The 25,715-nt window shown below is 41.3% G+C and overlaps 1 long non-coding RNA gene across 1 annotated transcript; it reads right to left on the reverse strand.

Moving 5' to 3' along the window:
* Nucleotides 1-4,832: 4,832 nt before the first annotated feature.
* LOC129145906 (uncharacterized) lies at nucleotides 4,833-23,892 on the reverse strand. Its single transcript, XR_008552071.1, has 3 exons — nucleotides 23,461-23,892; nucleotides 9,630-9,749; nucleotides 4,833-4,883 (listed from the first exon to the last, which is right to left on the reverse strand). It is a non-coding gene; the product is annotated as an uncharacterized LOC129145906 (long non-coding RNA).
* Between the last annotated feature and the right edge of the window lie 1,823 nt (nucleotides 23,893-25,715).

A 25,715-nucleotide genomic window follows, 5' to 3' on the forward strand; every position in this document is an offset into this window, starting at 1 on the left:
TTATGATGGTATATATATAGCATGTGATTTCAAATATAAGAAAATTGTTGGGAGAGATACATTATGAAATATTAGTGACTTCTATGTCTGCAACTAAGAGAATTTTACTCCTTTTCATAGTCTCTACTTTAATAATTTTCTCCAGTAAATTCCACCAACATATATTTTAAAGACTATTTATACAAAACCGTAATTATAGTTATATAATTATAACACTCGGTAAGGAATCAGCAAAAAACAATAATAAAGTATTGCATTTTTTGTCATTTAGACAGAGATACAAACGACTTAAGTGCCTATTAACTTAAGAGTATATAAAGAAACTGTTTCATATATACAAAATGGAATACTACTCAGTCATTAAAAAAAGATAAAACCTTGCTATTTGCAACAACATAGACAGACCTAGAAAGTATTATGCTTAGTGAAACAAGTCAAATAGAGAAAAACAAACACTCTATGATATCATTTATATGGAGATGGAGCATATAGAGAGGCCAAACAAATGAATGAAAAAAATTTAAGAAATATAAAGTTTTACACTATAAGATCTAATCAGTTGTTATTATAAGGGAAATGGAGTGGATTTATAAATAAAATGGGTCAATTTTATGGTTAAGGATCTAACTATATAAGTGTATTTTTAGTGATAAACTTATTTTAATGGAGTATATACACAATTGTTGATTTATGATGACACATAATGTTATAATTCAATTTTACCTCAATAACTTTATTGACGTAATATGGGTTTACAACATTGTATAAGATTTAGAGGTATAGAATCACACTTCAGGTATATGTCAATTTTTTAAGAGTATTTATGACTAGATGACATCATATCCTTCCAGAAAAAAAATAATTGGGACACATAAAATTAGGTTGGCAAAACACTGTGGATTGCTGCAACTAGGTTAGGGATACATGGGGTCTTGATTCATGATTCTCTCTATTTCTATGTAAATTATAAGAGAATGAAACCATGAAAAATCAAACTCCCTGGGATATTCAAAGAGAATATGTGATTTTAAATAAGCAATACTTAAACTAATAAAGCAAAACTAACACAAGAATTTTCAAAATCAAAAAGTCTGCAGTTTATTTGGGAAAAAGTATATCATAAATGTCTAAGCATGAAAATGAAATAGACTCAACCACTAAAATAGGTCAGTAAACGCATTCTTCACAAAATAGAAAAACCCCTGGAAATATATAAAAATGAAAAGAAAGAATTTTAAGTAGTTCAGAATTTTTTAAAACTAATTACACTCCACATTTGCATTCAATTTATTTGGATATTAACAGTACAAGGGGAAAAAACAATAATCTAATGAAATTGAAATAATCACTGATTCTTGCAGCCGAGCATTTTCATCAAGCAGCTATTATCTCCTTTCCTTTCATCTCCCTCTATAAACATGCAAAACATATTAATCAGTCTGCTCATAGACTTTATAAAAGTGGTTCATTATCTGTTCTATTAATAGTTGCCAGGTTTTTGGCATCAGGAGTTGGCTGCTAAGAATGATTAATATTTAAATGTTGTTTTCTCACAGTTGAAACACTGGAATAATAAATGTAGAAAAAGTATACAGAAAAATAAATGGAAATTATCTTTTTTATGAATAATGTCCACGAATGTTTCTAGTTCTCACTTAAGCAATACTATTCTGATTCATTTAAAATATTTCATATTATCAATCTCTCACTTCTCACCAAACTTCTCAATCCCTTCTCTTCAAAATTTTATGCCCCATAGAGTCCATCAACACAGAAGAGTGAAGATGCCAAGCTCATCTTCACCACCTATTTACTACCAAAATATACTTAAACAAAGACAATCACCCTGAATGATGAACACATGAGTATTGAATATATCAAGAGGAACGACATAGCAGAAAGGGATAGAAAAAGCTCTTTTAACTGTCTTTGTTGAAGGCAGTGCAACCCACAAGACAGAAGTGGTTGACTGAATTGCTCACACCCACATTGGAGACTTTAGAACATGGGGTCTATATAGGTGTAGTGGCAGGAATGGGCACAGTGCAGGATCTCTATGATCCAAGCAGACTGGGTAAAGGAGGAGAGAGTCCTGAAGCTCTCAGTGGCTTTTCAGGCTTTAATTGGGATTTTACTGGGTACACAGCAGGCAGAGGTGCAGGGGGACTGGAAGGCTGGCAGGCCTCCCAGCCCCCAGCAAGTCTTCACTCTTTCTGGGCAATCCAGCATTGTCTGGTGGTCTCTGCTTCTCCTTCGGCCTCTCTTTCGGCCTCTCGTTCACTCTTGTTCTCTCTGCTTCTGCTCTCTGCTCTACTGGTGTCCCTGTGATGCCACCCTTATAAGCCCAGTTTCAGTCCAGGTGAATTCCATCTACATATGCCCACACCCTATTCCTGGTGCCCACCATCAGGCATGCATTCAGGACCGCAGATCCATCATCAATCCTAATGGCAGAAGGGCAGAAAAGCCTGATATCATTTACTTACCCCACAATAGGAAAAGGGAGCACACAGGACAGAAAAAGCACCACAGAAGTACTATAGGAGTAAGAGTGCAGCAATCCGTGCAGATACTGGAATAGTAGTGTAGGGTAAGGTAAAAAAGTATTAGGCTTTTCTGCCCTCCCGCCATTAGGATTAATGATGGATCCCTGCAGTCCTGAATGCATGCCTGATGATGGGCACCTGGAAGAGGGTATGGGCCTATGTAGATGGCATTCACCTGGGCTGAGAGACTGGGCTTATAAGGGTGGCATCACGAGGACACCAGTGGAAGAGCAAAAGCGAATAAGCAGAGCAAAAGAGCAGAGAACAAGGCCACAAGAGAACTCAGGAGAGCCCAGAAAGAGTGAAGACTCGTCGGTGGCTAGGATTTCTACCAGCCTCCTGGTCCTCCAGCACCCCTGCCTGCCGTGTACCTGGTAAATCCCAATAAAACCCTGAAAGGCCACTGAGGGCTCCAGGACTCCTCCTTCACTGCATCTGCTGGGTCATAGAGAAACCTGCTCTGTGCCTTCCTGCTGCTACAGTAGATAGCTGCTGCAGATGCAGATGCTGTCCTACTGACAGCACCAAGGCACCCTGAGCCCAAAAGCAAAACACCTTGCACCCCTAGAGTGGGAACTCTGAGGATGGTAGAATCTTGGTGACTACCACTATAGGGTATGAATGAGGTGATAATTGACAGAACAAGCCTGTGACTCAAAAAGGAAATAGCTGGAGCACAAACTGATAAGATCAGACCACCTGTATCTCCTCACAGGAGAGGTATCTACCTGCAAACCATCTACTTCGCCCCATCAGGGGCCAAAGCCAGATAACAACTAAATGGTATAGGTCATTAACTGGACTTTAAAGCACCTGAGTCCAAACAACAGGAGCAAGTGCCCCAGGGCAAGGATTTTACTACTGTAAGATGGTGAAAAGAACATACTCCAGTCTTGACCCTATCTCAACCTTAATCCTTCCACCCCCAGGTTATAAATACAGTGTAGAGGTTGAAGCCAGTACATGATTGTTTACAACTTGGTTGAGGGGTTAGCCTAGGGGAGGGGGTCACTCTATCCCCACTACCCAACTTGGACACCTGTAAAACCTTAGAAATTTGAACTCTTGGTCTCGTTGGAGGCAGCCGTTGGTGACTTGCTGCCCCAGTTTCTATCTACTAATGTTGAGGGGCACTAGTACCCTGGGGACACAGATTACAGAGGTCTTACATGTGTGTTCTGCAGCCATTCCAGGCCGGGTAGGTTCATCATTGGTTCAGGCAGCTTAAAAGAGAAACTTGGAGCCCTTGACATCACCCCCACAGGTTAGGGGAAACAAACCAGCAGGGAGAGAGCAACTTGCCCCCACCCCCGAGAATCCCTGTAGGCTATTTCTTCTCTTAGCCATTCTCTGACACTCCACTACACACTGCCTCATGGTCCTCTGTGATGCCACCCTTATAAGCTCAGTCTCTGGCTCAGGTTTGTCCACTTATGAAGCCCACACCATACTCCAGGTGTCCACCATCAGGCATACATGTAAGGCCACAGGTGTTGATCACTAATGCTTTGGCAAGAGGGTGGAAAAAAACCTACTAACTTCCATTTACCCTACAATGTGAAACAAGATACCCAACAATCCTGGAAGAAAAAAACCCTAGGGTTATGCCCATACCTTTAGGTGTGGTGTAAAGCCAATTTATCGGAAAAAAAAAAAAAAAAAAAACACCTCAACCCATAAAAACTAAAACTAAAGAGACAGAAGAATACACCACAAACACTGGAGGAAAAAAATAAAAACCTTGATTATTTTCAGTAGAGCAGAAATGTGGAATCTGCCTGATGAATTTAAGGTCAGAATAAGAAAAACAATGAATTAACAAAGCACGAATACAATGAAGATAGAGAAATGTGAGAGTGCTACAAGTAGAATTAATGGATCTAAAAATTAATATAACTGAATTTTAAAAAAGAGACTGTAAGGGTAGGAACGGGCACAGTGCAGGTTCTCTGATCCCATGCAGACCAGGTAAAGGAGGAGTCAGAGTCCTCAGTAGTTTTGCAGGTTTTTTATTTGGGGTTCACCAGGCATATGGCAGGCAGGGGTGCTGGCTGGCTGCCAGCCTCCCAGCCCCCAGCAAGTCTTCACTCTATCTGGGCTCTCTGGCGTTCTCTGCTTCTGCTTCGGCTTCTCCTTCAGGTTCTGCTGCTGCTGGCTGGGGCTGCTGGCATCACCCCGTGATGCCGCCCTTAAAAGCACAGTCTTAGCTCAGCTGAATCCCATCTACCTATGCCCACACCCTATTCCAGGTGCCCGCCATCAGGCATGCATTCAGGACAAGGATCCATCATCTATCCTGATGGCGGAAGGGCAGAAAAGCCTGACATTTTCTTTACCCTACAAGACAAAAATAGAGGCCTGAGTGGTAGCCAAATGCAGATAATGGATAGAAAAAACAAACTCAAATTACAGTGGTGGAAAACACTCAAGCAGAACACAAAGAGAAAAAAGAACAATAAAAAAGGAAAATATTCTAAGAGATATTTGGCATAATTTAAGGAGAAATAATATTCACATCATGGTGGTCCCAGGAGGACAAGAGAAAAGCATAGAAAATTTATGTAAAGGGGCCTCACTATGGCCTGAGTTCAATCCCTGGCCAGGAAGCTAACCCACATATGGCACAGCAGACCTGTTTTGTCTCGCCCACTGCTCCCCTTAGCAGCATATTTCAGTAAATCTGACTGTTCTGCTCCCCATTCTGTCTCTGGTGAATTCTCTCACTCCCCGCACCTCTGGTCTTGTATGCTTGTATGCAAAAAATAAAAAAAAAAGAGAGAGAATAAAGAAAATTTATGTGAAGAAATAATAGCCAAGAGTCTCTCTAATATTTGGAAAAGAATCAAATATTTGGATTCAAGAGGTCCAAAGAGTCCCAAACAAAATAATAACAAATCCCAAGACATAATAAAACTGCTGAAAATAACTACAAGAATACTAAAAGCATTAAGAAACTGTCAACTCAAAAATCAAGTGCTCTACAATGTTTATTACAGCATTATTTATAGTAGCTATGACCTGGAAGCAACCTAAGTGTCCACTTACAGAGGATTGGATAAAGAAGATACCACTATATTCACACAATAGGAAACTACTCAGGAAAGAGGAAATGTTAGTCATGTACAGCAAAATGGAAAGAACTTGAGGGATTTGAGTACAGTAAAGCTTATCAAAAAGATAAAGACACATTGGGCAATATCATAGATATGAGTAAAATAAGAAATAGCAGATGACTTGACAAAGCACAATAATTATAAACTGACATTCATAAAGTGAAGTTTCTGAGGAAAGAAGTGTCAAATGGCATAATGAATAGTGGTTGGAAAAAGGAAATACATCTGGGATTCATCTTAATTGGGGAAGAAAAGAGACTGGGATCAAATAGCCCAGTTTTGCCTTATTTCTGCTACTTATTAAAACTTAGATTTCCCACATGTAAAAGGGGCATAACAATGATATATACATCACAATGTATTAAATAAAAAAGAAAAAAAAATTAGTCCAGTTCCTGGTATAAAAAAAAAAAATGTTCAAAATCATTGCAAAATATCCATAAAAAATTATACAACCTAACTTTTCTCAGACTTCATTTGATTTTGATACCCATGCAAATAATTCAGCAGTTTGCATAAGGCCTGTTTCTTCTTGATTTTTATGCTATTGCTCTGTCTCTCTGAATATTGCCGAAAGCATTATGCAATTATTATTAATGTAATAAAGTCTATAATTTGACAGTCATTAAATGTCCCTCCTGCCCCAACTGAGGAGCCAGAATGATTATTGTATCTGTCAATAGGGATGGTATTCATTCCTTCTATTTTCTCATTAGCAGACAAAATAAGTTGTTATCATGAGTTTTATCACGCTACAGAAAATCTTTAATTTTTTTTGACAATGACAATACAGCTGATGTGTAATAGCATTAAAGAAATGTAGGGGATATTATCTTATTTTTGTTTGTGCATGCCTTCTCTTAAACTGCTAAGAAATGAAACTAAACAATAACTACTGAAAATTACCAAAGTCATAACATTTGCAATTCTGGAATGTCCTCATTCGTTCTCAGGCCTTCTTGCTGTCCGTTTCCATTTCTGTGATATCAACTAAGGAAGAAACTAATATTCTGGAATTATCCTCATCTATGAAATCCATTAACATCTTTGGGTATTCTGAATTTGAAGTCATGCATCCAATTTTAAGTTAATAGTTTCACTTATTGGAACTTGTAAAAAGGAAATGTGCTAGTGGGATAGAAACTAGGCTTCCACTGCCTCAGATAGACTCTGCCTGACCTATGCCTGCTTGAGGCAAGTCTGGGTGTAGGATTGGTATGAAAACAAGGAAAAGCATAACAGCAGTCTATTTGGTCACCTTCTATGATGTTATGTATTTTCTCCTCTTTCTTCTCCCACAAGGCAGAAGCTGTGATTCTTGAAGCCATTCTACCTGGATCCTTTTCCCTTATTTCTGACACCAATATAACTGGGGTTTTGTTTTCTTCTGCAGCAAGATTTCTCAACTTCCACGCTATTCATTTTAGTCAGATACTTTGTTTCAGGGCTTCCCTGTGCATTGAAGATATTTAAGAGCATCTCTCACCTCAGCTGGATGCCAGAGGCTCCTCAAACCTCCCTCCCACCCAGCTGTCACACGAAAAACATCTCCAATATCTAATTTTCCCCTATGGGCAAGGTTACCCTGGATGCAAACTTCTACTCTGTAGCATGATAGAATCATTTCACATTCTTCTTTTTTCATTTATTTGTTCTACCATTTCTTTATCCACTTTCAGTGTTGTCAATCATTTCTATAAATCTAATTAGGATAATCAAAATTATAATTGAAATAGCCTCTCAGGAATGCTTGGATCAATGAGAAAAATTACTTATTGGTATGATTATCATTATAAATCTAAACCCTGGGGAAAATCAAGGAGAATTTGAATAAATAATTCAAACTTTTGGAGAGTAAGGAGTTGACCTTTTGTCAACAAAACCAAAAACTCTTGGCCATGAATGAGAAATAATTTCCTACAGTTTATTTCTTAAAAATGCATTTTTATAATTCTTATAGGTAAGACATTTTTGGCAATAATTGGAAAAATGCCTAAATTCAGAGTCATTTGTAACTGACAAAACTTCTGAAACTATAAGCCAAGTAGGGAAATATATACAATGACTACACAATCAATGCTATAATTCTTTAGTGATTTATATCTAATAACTGTGCTGCAAAATAATCTTTGAACATAATATATGCTTCATATTAACTTTTTTGATAATTTAATTTTAAAACAAGTGTACTTACTCCACACACTAAAAGGCCCTGATATAGTAGTAAACAGATGTTCAACTTACAATAGTGTTATGCCTTGATAAACTGGTCCTAAGTTTAAAAAAGCAGTTAATATATCTAACTTAAAGATCATCATTGCTTAGCCCATTCTACTTCAAGAATTCTCTGAATGCTCACATTAGCCTATAGATGGGCAATTATCTTGAGTTTCATTTCAAGAGTAATTGTATTCCTCCTGTTCTCTCCAGAAGCAGGTGACACAAACTGGCATTTTACAGACATGATTGGATAGAAAAACACAAAATCCAAAATCGTTGGTAACACCATGTAGTATATACTATGTTCACATCCTAGTGAAGCCAGGAGACAGAATCCATAAGGGATGTACAGTTGGTCACTAGTTAGGTCAGCATGGGGAGTAACTACCCAAAAAAATGCAAAGGAACTGGAGAACATGAAGAGTTACTGTCCATTATTTGTAATTTATTTCATTCAACCAAACATAGTAAAGTTATATAATTCATATTCCAGGCTGTGGGTGCAAATGTTTTTTTTTTTGTTGTTGTTTTTAAGATTTACTTATTTATACAAGCACTGGGTACAGTCAGAAACGCAGGAGGGTGAGAGAATTCACCAAAGCCAGAGTGGGGAGCAGGATAGGCAGATGGACCAAAAACACTGCTGAGTGGAGCAGCAGGAGTGGCAGGAGAGGTCTGTGTGCCATGTGGGACCCTCGCCTTTGGCCGGGGATTGAACTGGCACTGCAGAGGCTGCGGGCATTTTTGCAGCCCAGCGCTCAACCGCTGCACCACCGGGGAGGCCCACAAATGTTCTTAACAAATGTTTTCCGAGATTCCAAAGAAAACAACTACAATAACTATATACATATATCATAAAATTAAATTGTATAACATATACAGTAACTATATATAATATATAAATATATAATAAAATACGGTATAAAGTAAACCTTTGGATTGTTTTATGAGATGGTCAATTGATCAGGTGTAGTCACAGGAAAGGTGAAGAAAAAGTAAAGTGTACTATGCACCGAGGTCCCAGAGAACTCTATCTCTCTCTTCCACATGGAAAGATACTAGAATGGTCAGTAGTCAGAAAACAGAGCAAGGGGAAGGTTTATGCCATGAGCTTTATTGGGTTTTCTGCAGCAAAGGTGAGTCAAGATGATCAGCTTTGGCCTTGCTAGTTTGAATAAATGTGGTAGATAATATAAGGGTAGCTCCTACTTTCCTAGTCCCTGGTCCTGGATGATTGAGAGGCGTATGCCTTCCTGGGTTGAGCCAGCTTAATAGGGATGCTGGGCTCCTGATTGTTTGAAGACCACAGGAACACTCCCTATTGTGCCCTTGGTTATCACTGGAAATTGACAAATCTGGCCTAAAAGATTAGTTAAGATTTCAAAACACCATAATATACAGAAAATGATAAGTGCATACAATACAAACAACTACCTGGTTTGTGTAACTCTGTCCTCATCTGCTATTCAAGAATTTGGTATTCAGAGTAGGCAGAGACCCTCCTAACACCACTCCTTGAAGAAGTGTGGTATTAATGCAGCTCGATGTTTACTAAGAATTCTTAATAATATCAACACATTCTAAAAATACACAAAGGAAACCATATTCCTGATGTCCACATCCTATTTTCCCCATTAAGCAGTTATTTGTTAGTATATAGCAAATAACTATCAACACTAAACTGTCAGATAAATTCTCCTGTCATTTTGACATAATTAGACAAAGATGATTTTTTCCTTTGTTTTCTTACCTGTTTCTCTATTTCTTCAGTTAGAACTAGAGGTGGATGCAATGTTGTACAGGGACCAGGAATATACTACTTGTCCACCCCCAGTAGCCTCAGTTTGGCTTTCCTCATTTCAATCATAGCCTGAAAATATTACATACAATAGAATATTTTAACAGAGTACATTCATATTTTATTAGAGAATACTATGATGATTTTTCTATTGTATTATTAGTTATTGTTAGCCTCTTATTATGCCTAATTTATAAATTAAACCATTATAGGCATGTATGTATATAAAAAAGTATAGTCTATATAGAGCTCTACTATTCATGGTTTCAGGCATGGGGGTCCTGGAGAGTATACCAGAAGATACGAGGGAACTGCTATAGCAGGAAACAGGCTGGAAGTGAAACAGGACTGGGGGTGGAGGGGCTATCACCATACATAGACTGTGGCCAGGTGGAGGACAGGTCACTGTCCATGAGTTCTTCACCTGAATGCACAATTGCCAAGATCCCTCAGGCTCAGGGGACAACAATGGGGAGTTATTTAACAAATGGGGGAAACAAAGAGTCTCTAAGGACCCTAGTGACTGGCTATCTTACCTCAGATAGTGTCCACAGTGTCCAAAAGTCCTAAACAAAAGGCCACTCATCCAAAATGTCATTGTCTGGTCAATGAGGGCCTGGAGTTCATGGCACACTGGCAAGTAGCCAACAGGCCAGGTCCAACTCACCACAGCTGGAGGTGCTCATAGGTGGGGCTGCTGATTTGATGCTGCAGCACCCACAGCCTCAGTCTGAAGGTCATGATGGGCACCACCAGATGCTAGACCAGACAGCAATGGAAGCAGCAACACTTGGATGTGATTCCACTGGACAATTAACAGTTCTCTGAGGTGACCTGGACAGAGTGCCCAACAACAGGCTGTACATCACTGACTAGTAGTGCAGGTCACTAGTGTTAAAGCTCTTTGTGAGTTGTTGGCCCACACCAACAACAAACAGCTCTTTGAGACACCAGGCATGAGAACTAGTGCTCCTTTCAAGTGATGTCAGAGGCAACCAGTGGGCCCTGACCACTGTGAAGCTCCTTGGCCTCTCATCTTCCCTTGGAGATCAACTGCTGAGTGCGCCTGACAGCAAATGCGTCCAATGAGTCCTGCAAATGTGTCCAATGAGTCCAGGTGAGCAAGTCAGAGCAAGTCCCAAGTGAGTTCAAGAGAGCTCAGGAGGGCAGCTGTCCAAGAGCCCCAGAGCCAGAGTCGGAGCCTAAGAGTACAGACAATGCAAACCCCCAGGCTGGCTTCTGCTCTGCTTTACATCCCCTTTCAGGGTAATCCACTGTAGTGCAACCATCCCAAACTGCTCATTCAAGGGGGGAACCACTCAGGCATCTGCCATCACACACCAGTAGCTGTCAGGCTTCCTGGCCTTCTCTAGCTAATGGTCTCAGCCACAAGCCACACACCAAACCCACCCCCAGGATCCACTCACTCTTGGATTGGCAATTCTGTACTTTGGGAGTAATCACTCAATCCTCATGGTTTCTGTCTGTGGTCACTCCAACACTCAGTTTTCATAGCCACCAATGCGACATTCAGACCCCTGCACTCAGGCCAACCCTTTGCACATGCACATGGGTTATGGATTCGTGGATACAAGGTCCACATGTGTCCTCTCTTGTGTCCCCTCTTCGCTGTGGGCTCCACCACAAACCATGATTTCCCACCCGTCCCCCAAGGATGGGCTCCTCAGTTCCTAACCTCACTCAACAACGAATAGGGCATCACTCACAGGTGATTTTAAGAGACTCACTGGCCTTCTTCAACATACTTAGGTGGGTTAACAGCCGCTCAGAGCTTCCCAATCTCAGCACCAGCTTTTGCCTTTCTAAGTTGGCTTTTTGATGTGTCTCATCTGCCTGGCTGCAGAGAACTTGGCGAGGGCTTCCTCCCTCAGCCTCTTGGGCTCTTCTCATACCTGCCCCTTCCTCTACTCTGGCCATTGCCTCTCCAGGCTGTGGCCCTAGGATTGCTGGGCAGTACACAGGCTGCTTTTGGCCACCGAGGCCCACTGGCCACCACCAGGTTCCCATCTTCTGGGGTGTACAAACATTACCATCCTACCCCATGGTCCCCAAAACAACATTACCCTGCCAAAGTTCCTCCACCTTCTGGCAGGATTGTCAGTCCAAGTCCATCCTTTGTTCCTTGTGTCAGCACCGGTGAGCTCCGAATCATAGTCCTTTCTTCCCCAATGATTCTGCTGCCTCAGAGGTCCTGGGCCAGTCCTCTTGGGCTGTCTCCTCCTCCACTTGAGGTCTTGTCCTGCAGCTCCTGGACCTTGTCCACCTACTGTGCTCCTGAAGCGTCTTTAGCTCTTCCTACAGCTCCTGGACTCTGGTATCACCTGTGCTGCCATGGCATATCCAGCATTGTCACAGACAAACAGTCTGCTAATCCTCAGGCCCTCCTGAGGTCTTCCAAGGGCTCCAGGACTCCTCCTTTACCCATCCGGCCTGCTTGAACCAGAGAAAACCAGCTTTGTGCCTTCCTGGCACTACATTTGGTGTAGATGACAGGACGGTTCAAAGTAGGATGGTTCGACGCAGACGGGTATGTAACCCTTTGAAACCTGGGGAGAGATTGCCGGGTGGCTGGCCATGCGTACATGGTACTCGGTGGCCAACCTGCTCGCCCACTGGGCACCTCTCCAGGAATGGCCAGAGGTAGATGGAGCCCAGGTGCAGTTGGAACAGGCACTATACAAATAGAAGAGACCCTGGATGGATACAGTGGCCGCATGGCGACAGGGGCTGTGGGATGGGTGTTTCTCACAGCTCTGGGACAGTCTAGGCAGAAAGAGTTGTTACACGGTTATTTTCAGTTGTGTTGTTTACTCTTTTGGGCTATGGCTGCAGTATTGATATATTTGCCAAGAGAAGCAGAGGCAGGAGGAGAGAACAGGAGAGGGAATAAGAGAGAGAAAGCAAGAGAGCACAGTAAAGAGTGAAGACTTGCCAGGGGCTGAGAGGCCTGCTGATCTCCTGGTCCCCCGGCACCCCTGCCTGCCGTGTACCTGGTTGCTGCACTACATGTAAAAGCTCAATAAAAGCCTGAGAAAAGACAGCCAGGGCTCCAGGACTCTCCTTTACACGTCCAGTCTGCTTGATAAAGAGAAAACCAGCTTTGTGCCTTCCTTGCACTACACCCACCTACCAGTCTAATTGGCCCTTTTGCCAGTCAGCTCACAGCTCATACCCAATCTGTCCATTCCACGATCCAGACATCCAGACACCAAATCCACCAGCTTCTCCGCTGCCTACAGCTGGAGGCAGCCACAGCACTAGATCTAGCCCTGGGGCCCCAAGGGCTGCATGCCCTCAGGTAGCTTGGTAGGGGAACCACAGGCATCTGCCATCACTGCTGGCCTCCACCAGCAGCCTGAGCCCCAGCAGGGCCACTGGTGGTGGGCAGTAAAATGCCAGCACCAGAGCTTCGAAGAGGGGGTCTCTGGTTTCAGAAGGAGTGTGTAGAGTCAAGAACGGACACAGAACAGATTTTCTATGATCCAGCATACCCGGTAAAGGAGGAGTCCGAGTCCTCAGTGGCTTTTGCAGGTCTTTTATTGGGATTTACCTGGTACACAGCAGGCAAGGGTGCTGGGGGGCCGGTAGGCTGGCAGGACGCCCAGGCCCCAGCAAGTCTTCACTCTGGGCTCTCCGGCCTTCTCTCGGCTTCTGCTTCGGCTTCTACTGGTATCCCCATGACGCCGCCCTTAAAAAGCACAGTCTTAGCCCAGGTGAATCCCATCTACATCTGCACACACACCCTATTCCAGGTGTCCACCATCAGGCATGCATTCAGGACCGCAAGAATCCATCATCTATCCTGATGGTGGGAGGGCAGAAAAGCCTGACATTTTTTCCTTACCCTACAGAGTGGAAGGAAGTGTGTTGCATATGGATGTATAAATTATGTAATCTGACATGCACAGCTGTTTCCACTAATTACCTAAGTGGAAATGAGTGAAGCCGATTTTCCTGATGGGTAGCTGTAGACAGGATAGGGGAGACCCGTTCTCTGGCCAGTTTGCCCACACCCAGGACAAGAACTCTCTCTGAGCCTCCATTCCATTTTCTCTAAAAGAAGGGCATTTGACAAGATGATCCCTAAAGTACAACTCAATGCTAAGATTCTATGACTTTAATTCCTCTAATATTAAGAAAATGTACATGATAATGTGTCCTCTCAGCATATCACCTAAAAAGGGCACGATTAAATAATAAAATGTCAGTTTTCAACTGCATGGTGTAATTTTTTTAAAGGGATTTTGAGACAGGAAGATTGTTTTAAGTTTTCACAGACATTAATGCTTAAAAAAAATTCCTTTCTCACGTGGTGAGAGTAGGAACAATTTATCCCTGGACTTTTTCTGTCAGCATCTGTCACCTTGCTCCAAAATATCCCATGGGCAGCACATAGATATAAGTATCCTGAACACAGAAACTTAAGACAATTGATACTGAAAGGAAAAATCAAGGAAACAGATTTATAAGTTCAAATGTGTGTCACCTTGTGAAAAAAAAAAAAAAAAACCGAAAAGTTTCCAGAAATATATATATATATTGATTTTGGGGAAACATAAATTATTCTCTCATTGACTCATTTTTAATCTTCCCTCATATTGTTGTTGCTCATAAAGTGGGCAATGAGGTGTTATTAAAATGCATTAAGTTAGAGGATCAAAACCCACTCTGCCTGCATCTTCATCTTCACCCAATTAAATTTGACACTCCAGTACAGTTCCATGTAAGTGCATTGTGTTGTGCTGTTAATACAGAAACACACCATTTTATTTTTTTATTTTTTATAGAGGCATGTTTTATTTATTTATTTGTTTGTTTGTTTATACATGCACTGGGTACAGTCAGAAGCGCGGGAGGGTGAGAGAATTCACCAGAGCCAGAGCGGGGAGCAGAGCAGGCAGAAGGACCGAAGTATGCTGCTGAGGGGAGCAGCGGGCGGCAGGGGAGGTCTGCGCGCCATGTGGGACCCTCCTCTGGTGGCCGGGGAGCAGCCGGGGATCGAACCGGCGCTGCAGAGGCCGCGGACAGCTTCGCAACCCAGCGCTCAACCGCTGCGCCACCGGGGATGCCCTGAAACACACCATTTTAAACCCTAATTTTATTAACATATTTTAACATAGCTGTATGATTGAGGAATACAGATTTTTTTTATCAAGTTGTTATTGCAGTAACATGCAATAGATATGATATACTAACTACTTATTTGCCTACTTCAACTTTTAGGAAAACTTAAATCCACGAAGATCCAAACTTGGTCAAGTATTTTAGTGGATAAAACAAATCATTCTCAAACAGCTGACCCAACTCCTCCCTACTGACAGATAACACCATTCCTTGCATCTTAAATGCCATATTCAGTAAACTGGAGAAAAACTAGCTACTCACCACATTTGAACCACTTCTTAAAGGGGCCCACTTAAGACTTCAGAGACAGCACATATCAAAACAACAAGCAACAACTGGGCCTCCCCGGTGGCCCAGCGGTTGAGCGCTGGGTTGTGAAGCTGCCCATAGCCTCTGCAGCACCGGCTCGATCCCCGGGTGAGGGTGGTCCCACGTGGCGCGCAGACCTCCCCTGCCGCCCACTACTCCCCTCAGCAGTATACTTCGTCAGTCTGCCCACTCTGCTTTCCGCTCTGACTGGTGAATTCTCTCACCCTCCCGCACTTCTGACTGTACCCAGCGCTTGTATAAATAAATCTTAAAAAAAAAAACAACAACAAGCAACAACAAATGCTGGCAACCATACGGTGAAAAAGGAACTCTCCTACACTGCTGGTGGGAATGCAAACTGGTCCAACCACTGTGGAAAGCTGTCTGGAGTTTCCTCAGTCTACTAAAAATGGAGTTGCCATACAAGCCGGCAATTCCACTGCTAGGGATCTGCCCAAAGGACACAAAAACATTTATTCAAAAAAGCACCTATGTTTATTGCAGCAATATTTACAATAGGTAAAACCTGAAAACAACTCAAATGCCCCAAAATAGATGACTGGATCACGAAGATGTGATACATATACACAATGGAATATTACTCAGCAATCAAAAAAGATAAACTCATGTCATTTGCAGCAACGTGGATGGAGCTAGAAGGAATTGTGCTCAGTGAAATAAGTCAGAAGGAAAAAGAAAAATAATGGACGGTTTCACTTATAACAGGAATATAGGAAGACCAAATAGGACATCAGTGTTAAAAAAAAATAATAACAGTACAAAACACAACAAAGCAAAAACAGACAACTATAAACCAGAGACATACTGCAGGGGAGGAGGAGCGAGAGGGAGGGAGGAGCACAGGGGACTGAGGTGATGGTGCATGGGTGCCTTGGGGAAGGAAATTCTATAGGGACTCAATCTGAGGGGGTGGGGGAAGCAAATATTGTTTAAAAATTTTAAAAGAAAAAAAGAAAAAGAAAAAAGATGCTAAAAAATTTTAAAAGACTGCAGACTCAATGATTCTCCACTTTAAACTAAACTACGGATTGCATTTTCTTTCTGTTGTCACCATTCTGGGTTCTAGCTGGTAAGGTTTTCATGAAGCATTTAGGTGATGCAGATGGCTGAGCTGATATTTCAGTACGAGAGGGTGTAGTAGCTAGCTTGTGTTTTCAACATTTAAGGATAAGTATTGACACTGAGAATAAGAGATAGAGAACAAATGTAGAATTTTATACATAGACAAATTTTATGTGAAACAGTTCCAACAAGAAATATTTCTGCTGTCACCACAAACTCAATTTCTACCTCAAATATATAATTACATCAGGCTTATGAATAACATAAACAGTATTATTAAATGTTGGCTTTAAATCACTATTTTTCTGTCTGAATCATGATGAATTATGGCACTATCGATTATTAAATGTCAGAATGTGTGTACTAATGAAATTACACAGTGTGATTATTGATTATTGTGACTAGTTTGGCCAAAATCCTGAGTCAAAACTCCACCAGGAATTTTGGAGATTAAATGTTTTTTAGCAAATTCTGTGCTTTATATTGGACATAAAATGATGACTAAAAAAAAAAATCCAAAAAACTAAAAATATAAAAAGAAGTATCCCTGACCATATGCATCATAATAATAATTCATATTTGCTTTGTTCAAAATACAAATTTCTGTGATATTATGAATATTACTTGAATAAAAGTGTCAATGTAAACTACTACTGTAAGCAGTCATCAAATGTTGAGTATACTTGGTTGAACAAAATACAGAAGATTCCTAGCATTCTAGTAAGGGGATGAAGTTATTTGCCTATAAGCAAAATGTGATAATGTAATAGGGGGCTGAAATCAAAGACTGTTACAGGTGGCGCCCTCTGGAGGGGGGTTGCTAGTGAGGATGGATAGCCCCAAGCATAATGCGAAAAAAGTAGCAGTGGGGTGGAGATTCTAATAAGAAGTATAAGAGACTGGGCCTCCCCTGGTGACGCAGGTGGTAGAGCTCCGCACTGTGAAGCTGTCCGCAGCCTCTGCAGCACCAGTTCCATCCCGGCCAGCCGGCAAGGGTCCCACATGGCGTGGCATACCTCTCCTGTCATGCTCGCTGCTCCCCTCAGCAGTGTAATTCATCAGTCTACCTGTTCTTTTCCCCGCTCTGTCTCTGGTGAACCTTCTCACCCTCCTGCGCATCTGGCCTGTACCCCAGTTCTTGTATAAATAAATAAATAAATCTTAAAAAAAAAAGAAAGAAAGAAATATAAGAAACTGCAGAAGCAGCCCCCGGGATTCAGCTTTCAGGATTTCAGCATTTTTGAATCTTCAGCAATTCTGGGGTCAGTGATTTCTGCCCCCACCATGCTGATCTTCCAGAAGGGTATTGTGGGCCTCTGAAGGAAGGGGAGAGTTTTCCAGCAGCCAACCTCAGAGAAGAAAAGTTTGGGAGGTTTTGTAGGTAGCCAAATGATTGCAATTGTTCCCAGTTTTGCTGCTGTTACAGCCTGGAATGGAAGGCGAAGAACTGGAAAGGACACCTTGCTGAGCTGCATGAGTGTGGCTGTTTGTCGGGTTGTTCAGCTGCTGCAGCTACTCTTTTGAATGTGGATTGTCTGTTGCCGTGCTGGCTCATCTTGGGTGCTCTGGAGAGCATCTCCTGTTTTGTTTCCTGCTGTCTTCAAGAGTTGAATCCTGGCCTGTAGTCAGGCTGCCAAGTACTCCAGGTCTTTAATGGCGGGAAGACGCCATCTTGGAAGCATCTGTGTTTAGGACTTTAAAACAGTGGACACTGCTTTGGGTGAGGTAAATGACCATTTTGGCCTTAGTAACTCTGTTTTCCCTTGTTTCTTAAATAAATCCCATTATTGTTGTTCTCTGAACCTTAGTAGTTTCGTGATTGTGCATGCAAGTGAAGAACTCAGTGACAGTGACCAGTAAATGATTTGGGCACCGTCGTTAGCCAGATTTAGTCCTCCTTGATGCCCTATAATAACAACTGTTATAATATAATGAAAAAGCTGTGACATGGGATTGAGAGAGTGTAGTACAAGCATTCACTGTGTGGGCAGTTCGCTGTCAATTCAGGCAGTTGGATAGAGTTTGGAGACGTTGGTAGATTTTACAGGCCTTTAATGTTGAAGAAGAGAATCAGGTACACAGGCACACCAGGCAGGGAGGCTGGCATGCAAGGAGGCATGCCACAAATCTTTTCACTCTCTCTCTGGTTTCCCTCTGGCATTCTCAGTCTCCTATTGTCTAGTCTCCCAATCTCACCTTAGAGTGACTTCTTCCATCTATCCTTCCCTGCTAGGCCCCAGTGTGTGCATTTACATGTGTGCACATACATGTTCTTTGACCCCAAGTGTCCATAACATAAGTTCATGTGCCCCACACCCACACACACCCTGGCCATCCAGGCAACCCAGGGGGAGTGCAAGACCGGAGGTTGTGGTCACAGAAGCTTTCAGCAGTAGGAAGGAAAAAAGCTTCATTAACTCATTTACCCTACAGAGGGCCAGGAGGGCCCCAAGAGAGACTGTTCTAACCAGACTTGATAAGGAGATCTCTCCAGACACTCTTCACATGTCTACTCATGTTAAGCAAAAAAACCTTGGATGGCAGGGGAACTGAAATGAAGGCAGCAGTGTTAGTGCTTTGAAACTCAGGGATCAGTGGTGCGAGAGACTTGAGAAACATGGACTTTAATTGTACAGGGAGGCCCTAACAGACTGTGGTAAGGGATTTATTTCATGAGTAGTAGGAAGTAACTAAAGTCTTCAACTCAGAGAAGCAATATATCTGAATTTAGGTATCAAAACAATCCCTCTGACAGGTGTTGGAAGTTACCCTGCATGATGAGGTGTCCAGGATGAGGGATGGGAAGTGTGGGAGGTGGATGGTCATGGAGAGAGAAGCAGCAGTAATCACCAGAGGTCGGAGCATTTGAATGAGGAGGCGATAGTGGAAATGAACAGAAATACAAGGATTTAATATGGGTAGCATTTTCTAAATATCAATTAATTTTTCTTCTCACCCAACACCACTCCCAAGAATTATAAGCATGTGACCCTTTCTATTTCCATCCTTTCAGGAAGATTAGAAATAATTTGTAGCCCCCCCCACCTTCTCTCTCTCACACACACACAAACACACACACATGCACACGCACATGCACACACACATTCATCTACACTTTCTCCTTTTCCACTAGCCTAACCACAATAAGAAGGTAATACTATGTGTTCTCTTTCCCAAATCATAACTTTCTACATCCCTGAAAGATCATCCCTGTAAACATACAAATATTTTGTTTCTTCTGCAAAAATAAAAGTCCTCCCTTTTCCCTTACAGCTTTTACATCATTTCTGAAGCCTCCAATTTACTACATTATTGCAAGTTTGTGTAGCATCACTAGCTCTTCTCCTCTACCCTTGCCTTGGCTGCCACTCCCTGCTAGGCTCTCTTCATCTTACCTAATAATATCCACCTCACAAAGATTTACAGTAATTTCCCTGTTGACAAGCAGATTTTATGGAAAATTTTGGTTAGAAATACTTTCTAATCTTCATCACTGTGGCCTCTTGAATTCTAGTACTCTCTGGCGATAATTTTTTTTTCAGTTTCTTTAGCTGGCTTCACCCCACTGTATGAACTCTATGTAACTGTTCTGGACTTTCCACCCCTCCCAATACACACACGTTTCCCAAAGTAGTTTATTCAGTGTTAGGGCTCAAGCATCATCTCTTTACCCTGGTTTCCATAACACAAATTTAGCCCTAATAATGCCTTTGTTTTCTAGTCCCATGCATCCACCTGCCTTCCAGACATGCCCAGATGTATTTTTGAATAGGGTTTCAATCATTTCATGCAATAAAAAACCTCTCCTGTTTCCATTTCCCTCTCAGTAACAACATTCTAGCTACCTCTACTATTATAATTGCTCAAGGAAAAAAAAAATCTAGAAGATACTTTGATTTTTCCCTTTCTTTCACTTATCTCATACACCTATCATATCAGCAAGTTCTGTCAACTGTATATCTTATCCCAAGTCTCCTTTACAATGATTGCAGTGTTGGTCTAGAATCCTTTTATAAGTATAAATTAGATGATTTCTTTCTGCATTAAAATTTTCAAGTGAGTTAGTATAACACACATAATATACCCTCAAATCCTCTGACCTGGCTTTGATCCCAATACCACCTAGAATGTTCCTTCCCTGACTCACTTCATCCCCTACCCCATGCTTCTGGAACTTTCAATTTGGTCATCTGTGGAGTACTTTGGAGCTCTAGTTATTTCCCCAACTGAACTTTCTTAAGTTTTCTCAAGACTGGTTCCTTTTTCAAAAGATAAACAGCTGGGGTTACATCAAACTAAAAAGCTTCTGTACAGTAAAAGAGACATTAATCAAAATAAAGAGACACCCTACTGATTGGAAGAAAATTATTGCACTCCACCATACAACTGATAAGGGACTGATCATGAAGATCTACAAAAAGCTCACACAACTCAACAAAAACAAAGTAAACAATCCAGTCAAAAAATGGGCAGGAACTCCCCGGTGGCGCAGTGGTTGAGCACTGGGCTGCGAGGCTGCCTGCAGCCTCTGCAGTGCCGGTTTGATCCCCGGCCACCTGGTGAGGGTCCCAAATGGTGCGCAGACCTCTCCTGCCACACCTGCTGCTCCCCTCAGCAGTGTATTGTCAATCTGCCTGTTGTGCTCCTGCTCTGGCTCTGGTGAATTCTCTCACCCTCCTGCACTTCTGACTGTATCCAGTGCCTGTATAAATAAATAAATGAAATCTTAAAAAAAAAAAAAAGTTCCAAAGTACTTTCCAAAAAAGTTCCAAAGTACTTTCCAAAGTACTTTCCAGAAGTGGGCCTTCCCTGGTGGCGCAGAGGTTAAGCGCCGGGCTGTGAAGCTGCCCACAGCCTCTGCAGTGCCAGGTCTATCCCCAGGTGCCGGGTGAGGGTCCCACATGGTGCACAGACCTCTCCTGCCACTCCTGCTGCTCCCCTTAGCAGTGTACTTTGGTCCTTCTGCTTGTTCTGCTCCCTGCTCTGGCTCTGGTGAATTCTCTCACCCTCCTGTGCTTCTGACTGCCCAGTGCTTGTATAAATAAATAAATAAATAAATCATTAAAAAAAATGGGCAGAAGAGCTAAAAAGACACTTCTCCAAAGAGGAAATGCAAATGGCCAATAGGTAAATGAAAAAGTGTTCAACATCACTTATAATCAGGGAAATGTAAATCATGGAAATGCCACCTTACACCAGCAAGAATGGCACATTTGAAAAAAAAAAAAAAAACTGGCAACAACAAATGTTGGCAAAGATGTGGAGAAAAAGTTACTCACCTACACTGCTGGTGGGAATGCAAACTGGTCCATCCACCATGGAAAGCTGTGTGGAGTTTCCTCAAACTACTAAAAATGGAGCTACCATATAATCCAGCTATTCCACTTCTAGGAATCTACCCAAAGAACACAAAAACATTATCAAAAGGGTACCTCCAATCCTATGTTTATCACGGCACTATTTACAATAGGTAAGATATGGAAACAACCCAAAAGCCCAAAAATAGGTGACTGGATCAAGAAGATGCAGTATGAATATAAATGGACAACTGTTCAGCAATTAAAAAAGATAAACTCAAAAAAAAAAAAAGATAAACTCATGCCATTCGCAACAACATAGATGGAGCTGGAAGGAATTATGCTCAGTGAAATAAGTGAGAAAGGAAAAAGAAAAACATCAGTGGTTTCACTTATAGGAGGAATATAGGGGAACCAAATAAGGGATCAGGAAAAAAATAATAACAATAATAAAAAAATTAATGAGCAACTATATATCAGAGACATCTGCAGGGGAGAGGGAGATAGAAGGAGCAACAGTGGAGGGAAGAGCACAAGGGACTATGGTGATGGTTCACAGGTGAATTGGTGGTGGAATTTTTAGGGACTACACCTGAGAGGAGAAAGCAAACATTGTACAAAAATTAACAGAGGTAAAAATATATAAATTAATTAATAAAAATTTTAAAATATTGATTCCTTCTTATTTCACTCAAATTTTAAATTAATGTCACCTATGCAAAGGAATTCAGTCTAAATAGTCAAACAGTATGGTCCCTGTCTGTCCATCAATCACTTTCATCTCGCACAATACTTGCATATTGTTTCATTGTCATATCCACTGTGCTCCCTGCACCATTCCAACTAGAACACAGTTTTGTGAAGACAGGAATGATGAATGTGTGTCCCGAGCACCTGGAACAGTGCCTGATGCTGTGGGCTCTCAACACTTGCACAGTGAATCAGAAATGAATGACTGCCATGAATGAACTATCCATGGCATAACAAAGAAGAAAGGGTGAGGGAAATGGAGAGAAGGTCATGAGAGATGAGAGAATACTATTCAGGGAGAGAAGGTGATAAGAGATGAGAAAATACCATTCAAAAAGATTGCCCATGGTCAAGCAGTTCCTGCCCCACAGATGTGCTGCTATGTGGCAAAGCCACACTTACTACATTCATTCAGTAAGAAGGTAAAGAGCCCACAGATTCAGACAAGTTATTGCCCTGATTCAGTGGCAGCATAAACTCTACATTTGTGCTGTGTCCTTTTCCCCACCCCTATGCCTAAGTGCCATGAGTATTATGTGGAGTATCTCAGGTAAATGCCACATTGATAGCAAATTTGTGTCACATGAGAAATAGACACTCCAAGTTTCACAGGTCTTACACAGATGGGACTTCTAGAAAACTTGGCTTCCTTCTATCTAGAGAGAGATAGCATCTTTATTTCTCTGGAAACCCTCCAAGGAAAGATGTTTTCTAAATCTCTCCAGAGGGAGTTGTCTTTCTTCTGCCAAGACTGTGTGTTAGGCAAACATTCTTGAACAAAGTTCTCAATATTCAACATAAACAGAGGCCATGAAGAATCATCCCTCAACAGAGAATTCCTGGAACCTGATTTAGAGAAGGGCTTTTAAGAGGCAGCTATCCAAACGTAGTTGGGAGAACTGAGACATGAAGGGCTCATCACTGTTTCTGAAGGTGCTGTATCATGAAGACATAAAAACCCAGAAGATTAGAGTTATACAGTGTGTCCAAAACTGTAGGACCAAAGATATCCAGTGAGAGATTTCTGTAATGGCACCAGAATGAGGTCATATTCTCGAGGCTTTCACACAGACTCTCTGTAAATAAAACCCCCAACACGCTGAAAGACATCAAGTGCACCAGAACAATATAGTGACTACTACCAAGGGATAAGTGGGATGTCCAGCCTCCATAACATATGAACAAAAGGTCAGACATACCTTTAATTCTTCCATTCTATGTACAGTCCCAAGATTCTAGAAAGGACATCATTTCTTGGTTCGTGTTCATCAAAAATTAGGATTTTAATTTGTTCATTTTTCAGTCTGTAGTTAGATGTCCATCTCTAATGCAGATCTGAGATTTCTATGTGGTGCTGCTGCAGGAACTGGTCAGCAACAGCTACATCTTGATCACATCTTAAGTCTGCCATCTTTTCCTGTCACCTTGGCTACCTACTACTGTTTGCTTCTCTCCCTCGGAATTTATTTTTCTTATCCCTTATATTTTAGTCTTGCATTTCTTTAGGGTGACACAGATCTACTGTGGGTGTGAATTCACCTGGGCTGCTCCACCTGACATTCATGGGAAAAAGGACCCAACACAAACGTAAGAATGGATTGAAATTAAAATTGAAAGAAAAAATAACAAGTTCCTCACCACAGAGTATTTTACAAGTCCTAATGTGGAGCAGCACCATCCAACAGAATTGCAAAAATGGAAGCTTCTATTTCATCCAACTTCTATTTCTTCGTGGACCAATGCTGTAGTCATTAGGCACATGTAGCTGCTGAACACTGAGAATGTAGCTATTGTAACTGGTGACCTCAACTTTTCATCTAATTTAATTTGATTGGATTTAACTAGTCACCATGACTAGTGGTTGCAGTGATTTATCTAGAGTACAGACAGTAATGTACTAGAGTACATTTGCAATTTATCTAGAGTACAGACAGTAATGGAGGCCCAGGTTTCACTGCTTGCTAAGTTTCTGACTGACCCTCTCAAAGAATCTACTAGCTTATCATAAAATGAGGACACAAATAGAACTAATCATGCATAGGATCTATGAGGCTTAATGAAATAACCCACAACAATTACCTCACATATGGTTAGCACTGGGTGGGTACAGATGGTCCCAACTTAGGATAAACTATGTCTAAGGAAGTAAGACAGGGGAGCAACTGATGAGATAGAAAAAGGGCTCTTTATGACATCATTGAGCAGTGGAATAGAACCCAATGATGGACACAATGCGGATGGACATCAATGAGGAATGTCATATTAGCTAGAGGATGAATAATTTGCTAAGTTTCCTAGGATAGAGCTTGTCTAAAGTTACTGGACCACTGATAACATCTACCTGGAGTGCAGATAAACTGAAGCTAATGGACTGGGAGACTCAGAGTATTCTTAGGTGTGAGGATCAAGGCACACTAAGTCCACATCAAGAGAACCACAGGAAACAAATCCCCATGGGACAAAGGTCATATCCCAGTACCTTTGTGCCCAAGTGTAGGACTAAGGAGAGGGTGCAAGGTGGCAACTGCATGGGGCCCAACCTTCTTCCTGCAGTGTCTGCCTGGCATCTTCTACCCATATTTACATCCGACAAAGGAAATCTATTAAAGAGGCCCATTGTCATTTTCACAGATGAAGCAGTGAAGTATGAACTTGAAGTTGAGAACCAATAAACTGGTAACCGTCAACACATTGCCTATATCACCTGCCCACCATAACCCTCATGACTACCCACAGTGACGCTCATTTTCTGGGTGCTTATCCATGATGCATGAAAAAAAAAAAGAAAAAAAAGTTGTCCTCAATGATAGAAGGACGCTCTGGTGAGTCATCTCTTCTCTGTGTAAACTATTTGGCTTAGTCCTAATTTTGCCATTAGGACTAGTAAATTAGTAAATTTTCAATAGCACAGACTGAGCTAATGCTTGTAAGAAAAAGATGTACTTATTACTGTTTCCCCTGCCTGAGAGTACTTTTCGTAAACTCAATAAACTCAATTTATCCCAGTGTCAGATTTACACACACAGACCACAGCAACTCAAGACTAATTGTCCTATGACCTCAGAGTTAATTATCCTTTCTCTTAGATATAGTGACTAACTACAAGGTTAGTTGTCATATGGAAAATACTGCAAAATCTTTGAAATCAATAAAACTAAGTAATTTATAAAACACTGCCATTTATATTTGGGTTTATTTTTGCATGTTTTCTTTTTCCTTAAATAAGTAAAACAAATACACTTTTTCTGAAAAGTAAAGAGGATTCAATAAATAAATAAATATATTTGCTACCATGACTCATAAAATTCTCTGGAATAAAAATGTACCATGAATATTCATAGAAGTTGCTATTCTTAGACCTTGTGCAAATTAAATAACATACAAGTAAAATAATTACACCTCTATTTCCTCTTCTAATATTTCTCCCACTTCATTTCAAAGTCATCAATTTTCC

This window comes from Talpa occidentalis, unplaced genomic scaffold, assembly GCF_014898055.3.
Source record: "Talpa occidentalis isolate TD23 unplaced genomic scaffold, MPIMG_talOcc4v2.1 talOcc4.10, whole genome shotgun sequence".
NCBI lineage: Eukaryota > Metazoa > Chordata > Mammalia > Eulipotyphla > Talpidae > Talpa > Talpa occidentalis.